The following is a 6,902-nucleotide window of genomic DNA, read 5'->3' on the forward strand; positions in this document are numbered from 1 at the left end:
AAAAAGTACAAATTAATTAAATAGAATAAAAACCATAAGAGATTGACTAAACAAAAATCTATTTCTTTGAAAAATTCAAAGATATTTTGGGTTCTATAAGTAATTGGTGTATTGAACATGCACCTTTAATTTTGCTCTCTTTAAAAATGCACTAACAAAAACTGAACAGGTATTTTTAAAACAGAAACCTATAAGAATGTAAAGAATAATGTAAAGGATAACAGAGAACAGTCTTAGAAGGTGGAAATTAGAGGGATGACTTAGTAGACCCAACAAACCAATTAGTTAGAAGTGGGAAACCTGAGAACCAATCCTGTTTAGACTTCTAGAGGCATCAGAATATCAACTCCAGATGTTCTGAAATGATGGTAGCATGCAAATAAGGATATTTATGTTAAAACTACATGAGAAGCAGCTAAATATGTAGCAATCAGATCACATTTCCCCACTCCAGTGGGGAACCCCAGGAGCAACCCCTCCTTGACCCTATGATAAGTCTGGAGTTTAATTTTATGATCCATGCAAAAAGAAGGGCCTTTATAGGAGATGTTCCACCATGGCAAAAGTGAGGGCAGGGGTAAAATGAATAGTAAAAATGATTTAAATAATCATCTAAATATTGAATGCTGGTGAATTGTTAAAATGCTGTGATAGAATTAGAACCAATTACACATATTTCAGTTTTTCTCCTCTTGGACACATGGTGGAGTTTCAATTCTATTTGTTTTAAAAATTATATCTGCCCATGTAAGATCCTTTAGCCAATAAAATGTGAGAAGTCACTTATATATCAGTTCTGGGCTGAAGTTTTCAGAAGCATGATTTACATTTACATTTATCTCACTACAGTCATCATGAAAGTAAATGTAGAGATAGTCTTCATAAATTTGGATCCTTCACTGACTACTATGAGGAGGGTCCCATGATGAGTTGTATAGGATACATAGTATCAGAAAGAAAACAACCTTCATTGTGTTAAGCCATTGAGATCTGAGGCAATTGTTTGGTATTGAAACATAACTTAGCTTATCTTGTTGCAAACCTGCACTCCTCTTCCCTTTATCCTTTTTCAATCCATATCTTTTCTTTCTGGATAGGATATTTTAAAGAAGTAAATAATCCAACCACTTTTAAGTGGAAAGAACTAATCACAGTGACATTGGGGTTTCCCCAACAAACAATGCTTCCCATTTTAAAATGAAGATTGAAATGGACAAGCCCTACTGAGCTACTCAAGCTTTCACTCAGCTCTTTAGTCTCCCAAAGTAAATGAAGAACAGGCACCTGAAGCAAGTGTACAAAAGGAAATAAAAGAAGCAAAACAAAGCAAAAAGTAAAAGAGTAATTTCAAGAAAAGAGAAAGGATTATTCAAATGATCTCAATCAAATGAAAAAGGAGACATTACAACTGATACCACAGAAATACAAAAGATCATCTAAGCCTACTATGAACACCACTATTCACACAAACTAGAAAAAATGGAGGAAATAGATACATCCTTGCAAACACACAACCTTCCAAACTTGAATCAAGAAGAAACAGAAATCTTGAACGGATCACTAGTGAGTAGCAAGATATAATTGATAATTTCAAAAAATTTCTCAACAACAACAAAACCCAAGACCAGATGGATTTACAGACAAATTCTGCCAGACCTACAAAGAAGAATTAGTACTAATCCTACTGAAACTCTTCCATAAGACTGAAGAATGGAATCTTTCCTAATTCCTTCTATGAAGCCAGTATCATCCTGATGCCAAAGCCAGGAAGGGACACAACATACAAACAAACAAACAAACAATCAAAAAAAAAAACATTGACCAATTCTCCTGATGAACATAGATCTAAAGTTCATCAACATAATACTTGCAAACTCAATCTCAAAGGATACCAAAAAGATAATTCAGCATGATTAAGTAGGTTTCATCCTAGGGGTGCATAAATGGTTTAACATAGGCAAATCAATAAATGTGATTCCCACATGAAAAGAATTTAAAACAAAAACCACATGGTCGCATCAGAGATGCATAAAAAGAATTTGCTAAAATCCATCACCCCTTCATGGCAAAAAAAAAAAAAAAAACTCAACAAACTAGGCATAGAAGGAATATATCTCAAAATAATAAAATCTGTATGTAATGAGCTCACACCAACATCATACTGAAAATAGTTGAAATCATTCCCCCTAGGGAGTGGAATAAAACAAGGATGCCCACTTTTACCACTTCTGTTCAACATAGAGCAATCAGGCAACAGAAAAAAATAAATAATATCCAAATTGGAAAAGAGGAGGTCAAATGATCTTGTTTGCCAATGATATGATCTTATATCTAGAAAACCTTAAAGACTCCTCTCCAAATGACTTTGAATTGATAAATAAATTCAGTAAACTCTCAGGTTACAAAATTAATGTACATAAATCAGTAGCATTTCTGACTGATAACAGCCAAGGTGAGAATGAAATCAAGAACTCAATAATATTCACAGTAGCTGCCAAAAACCTAAAATACCTAGGAATATATTTAACCTAGGAGATGAAAAGTCTCTACAAGGAAAATGACAAAAATAATTACTAAAAGGCTCAGTGCTTATAGCTCAGTGGCTAAGGGTGCTAGCCACATATACCAGAGCTGGTGGGTTTGAATCCAGCCCGGGCCTGCCAAACAACAATGACAGCTACAACCAAAAAATAGATGGGAGTTGTGGTGTGTGCCTGTAGTGCCAGCTACTTGGGAGGCTGAGGGCAAAAGAATCGCTTAAGCCCAAGAGTTCGAGGTTGCTGTGAGGTGTGACACCATGGCACTCTATCTAGGATTGATAGCTTGAGACTCTGTCTCAAAAAAATAATAATTATTAATAAAGAAATCATAGATGACACAAACAAACAAAAAATCCCTTGTTAATGTATTAGAAGAATCAATATTCTTAAAATATCCACACTGCCCAAAGTGATTTACAGATTCAATGCAATTCCCATCAAAATATCAAAATCATTTTTCAGAGAATTAGAAGAAACAATCTTAAATTTTATATGGAAACAAAAAAGAGCCTCAATAGTGAAATCAATTCTAAGCAAAAAGATTCAGAGGCATCACATTACCTGACTTCAAATTATACTGTGTATGTACAAGTTATACTATGTATGTACAAGGTTCCAGGAACCACAACAGCATGGTACCAGTATAAATGCAGACATACAGATTAATGGAACATAAGAGAGAACCCAGAAATAAAACTATATACTTACAACTGATTATCAAAAAAGCAAACAAAAACACACACTGCCCTATTCAATAAATGATGCTGGGAAAACTGGATAGCTTTAAGCAAATGAATGAAACTGCATCCCCATCTCTCATCATGTACAAAAATTAACTCAAGATGAATTAAATGAAAGATCTGAAACAATAAAAATCCTAGAAGAAAACCTAGGAAAAACTCTCTGAACATTGGCCTAGGCAAAGAATTTATGACTAAGACCCCAAAAGCAAATACAATGAAAAGTAAACATTTTAAAAAATGGGGCTGAATTAAATTAAAAATATTCTACACAACAAAAGAAATAACCAACAGAGTAAAGATAACCTACAGAATGGGAGAGAATACTCACAAACTATACATCTGACAAATGACAAACATCCAGCATCTATGAGGAACTCAAGTCTACAAAAGAAAAGCAACAAACCCCATTAAAAAGTGGGCAAAAAAATTTGCGTGAGAAATTGGCTTTTTTGCTTAATACATCAGTGTACAGAAGTAATCTTGGAATCTGTACAGCACTCTTGCTTCCAGGTACAAAGACCCAAATTAACTCACTTAAATCAAGATATTGGGAACAGACAGTGGATACCAGGAATGTCACAGAAATGGGGTCAGACTAAGGCCCAGTCTTGAGCTTGTGGAAAAAGAAACTGAAAAGGGGATCTTGCTTTAAAGACTTCCCTGGAGACGCCAGCAGTGAACCCAGGTCCCGCCTGGAACTCCATAAGAGTTGCGCCACAACCCACAACCCACAACCCCGCGACCCGCGCCTCGGGCCTCCACACGCCCTGACCAGGAATTGCGGGAGCTGAGCAACCCTGCACCCTCCCTCCTGTACCATCCTTGCCTCCACACCAGTCCGCTCATCTGGCCAGGGACTCTGGTAGCCGTGTGCCCTCTGGAGCCCTCCCTGTCTCTACACGGAGCCCTTCTCCTGGCCAGAAACTGCTAGAGCCTTGGGCTTTCTGGGCCAAAGTCACTGGGCTCCAGGCACTCCCAGAACTGTGTGCACCACCCCCCGCCCTGTTGCTGGATCCGGGTGTGTGACACACCGGAGCTGCTTCCACAACCAGAATTCCCAGGTTGGGGAAGCCCCAGAGGAACTACACAAGGTCACTCCCTACAAAGATCCAGCAACAATAGAGTGATCACTGCTGGGGTCTAATCTTGGAGACACACCTCCCCAACTCTGAGAATGGCCAGAGGCAAAGGTGAAAAACAATCATGAGGTGAAATCAACAGAAAAACTCTGGCAATATGAATAATCAGAATAGATCAACTCCACAAGGATCAATGGGGCAGACACAGCACAAGATCCCATGCACAAACAAATAACTGAGATGTCAGAAATCGAATTCAGAATCTGGAGAGCGACTGAGAGACAAGATGGCGGACTGAAGCCAGCTTTCAACAAAGGCTCCCGTCCAGAAGGAGAGTTAAGGGACAGGAATTTAGTAAGTATCCTGGTGGACTTGAGCCTCACCAAGAGAGAAGGCTGAAGAACGCACATCAACACCGCTGAGGCAAGTTGTGATCACAAGGACGCAAACAAAAGGTACAAAATCCACCACCAAGCGGACGGGAGTCCCCCTCCCCCATGAGACCGGCTCTGTAGCCCCACAATTGAACAAGTGGGCAGAAATTAAAGCCCCTCCCACTACACTCCACGGGAGAGACCTTCTAAAAACTGGACCTACCTCCCCTACTGGGGTGCCGTGGCGTTCTCCTGCCGGACATAGGGCTGAATAAAACTTTGGGAATCCTTTGCCGGCAACCCTGAATCCCCGGCGCTCCCCTCCCGCCCACTGAGGTCTGGAGGCCTGTCCCCCAGGACTTCGGATCCTTGGGTGATTTCTCAAGGGGAGTGGACAGTCCCCGAGTTGCGTCTGGTCAGCATTGACTCTGAGGCGCGCCGAGTGAGGAGAGGGCACCGGGCTGAGGGGGAGTCACGCCTCGCGGCACTTCCCTGCGGTGCAGTGCACCAACCCTCCCCGGGCATACGGGGCCCAAGACTGAATCAGACTCTGGCCTCCCCGCTGAGAGCTGAGAACCCCTACTCTCACTCGGGGTCTGAGGGCCTATCCCCCAGGAGTTCAGCTCCTTGGGTGATTTCTCGAGGGGAGTGCACAGTGCCTGAGCTGCGTCAGGTCAGCGCTGACTCTGGGATACGTGAGCGAGGAGAGGGCACTCCGCTGAGGGGAAATCAAGCCTTGGCGGCACTTCCCTGCAGTGCAGTGCAGGAGCCCTCCCCGGGCACAAGACTGAATAAGACTCTGGCCTCCCCGCTGAGAGCTGAGAGCCCCTACTCTCACTCGGGGTCTGAGGGCCTATCCCTCCGGAGTTCGGCTCCTTGGGTGATTTCTCGAGGGGAGTGCACAGTGCCGGAGCTGCGTCAGGTCAGCGCTGACTCTGGGATACGTGAGCGAGGAGAGGGCACTCCGCTGAGGGGAAATCAAGCCTTGGCGGCACTTCCCTGCGGTGCAGTGCAGGAGCCCTCCCCGGACCGTAGTATTGCGTGAAACTGAATGAAACTCTAGCTTCCCCCCGCCCCACTCCCAATCCGGGTCTGGGCGCCCATCCCCCAAGAGTTCTGATTCTTGGGGGATCTCTTAAGGGGTGTGGACCCAGCACAAACTGCGGCCGCTCAGTGCTGACTCTGGGGTGCGGGACAGAGGAGAAAAGGGTCGCCTGAGTGCCCACACCAGAGCAGCAGTTCCCAGCAGCCGTTTTTTCTTTAACGGCAGAACGCTCGCTTCTGGATATTCTGAGGCCACACCCCCTGTCTCCCTGGGCAACCAGAGGAGGCCACCTGTGTCACGACTCACAAACCCAGAAGCCTCCAGGGCGGGGCCGACCCAGAGAGGTGTTCAGACGCAATTCTCCAGCAGCAAAGACGTTTGAACTCAAAACAGCCCGTCTCCTGTAGGCGACGACAGGAACAGAGACAGAACCTCACAAAGTTGTCTGTTCTGTTCTGTTCTGTTAGCAGCATCCATCAGGGACGGGGCTAAGCCTGAGTGAACACCTCCTTCCCATCACCTGCATCAAACACTCAAAGATGTCAGGCCCCATCTCCTCCTGCTAGATAGCGGCAGTCTGCGGGGGCCTGGCAGACTTCCTCGCGATTCAGGCAGGTGCAAACCCCTGGAGTGTCTGTTCACTGCAGGCAACTGGGTTAGCCATCTGCAGAGATACCAGTGACTGGGTCCGACGGAGGGGCAAAGTGGGGAAGGAGACGTCAACCTTCCCAGACTGCTCTGTTTGCGGGGTGGCTCCTCCTGACTCCACGCTGCACTGGAGTGAGCTGTCTCAGAGGAGTCACCAGGCCCCTGTGATCCAGTTCCCAGAGACCTCTTGAACCCTTCCACCTGAGACAAGTGCCGATTGAGACAGTTGATTCGGACCTTTTGAACTGGGCTAATAGACTGAGGACTTTTCAGGTGGTGCCCTGGGTGTGCGATTGTAGGAAGGTTTGATTCTCCTTTTCCAACTGGGGCCAGAGGTGGGCAGGCGGGGTGACTTAATTGCTGATTTTTCCACACAGCTGAGACTTCAAGCCAGAGTAGAAGTTGCAATAGGATAGAATAGAAACCAGCTGAAAACAAGACAGAACCACTTTGCTCCACCACACCAGACAGGG

Source organism: Nycticebus coucang, chromosome 17 (assembly GCF_027406575.1).
Source record: "Nycticebus coucang isolate mNycCou1 chromosome 17, mNycCou1.pri, whole genome shotgun sequence".
Classification (NCBI taxonomy): Eukaryota; Metazoa; Chordata; class Mammalia; order Primates; family Lorisidae; genus Nycticebus; species Nycticebus coucang.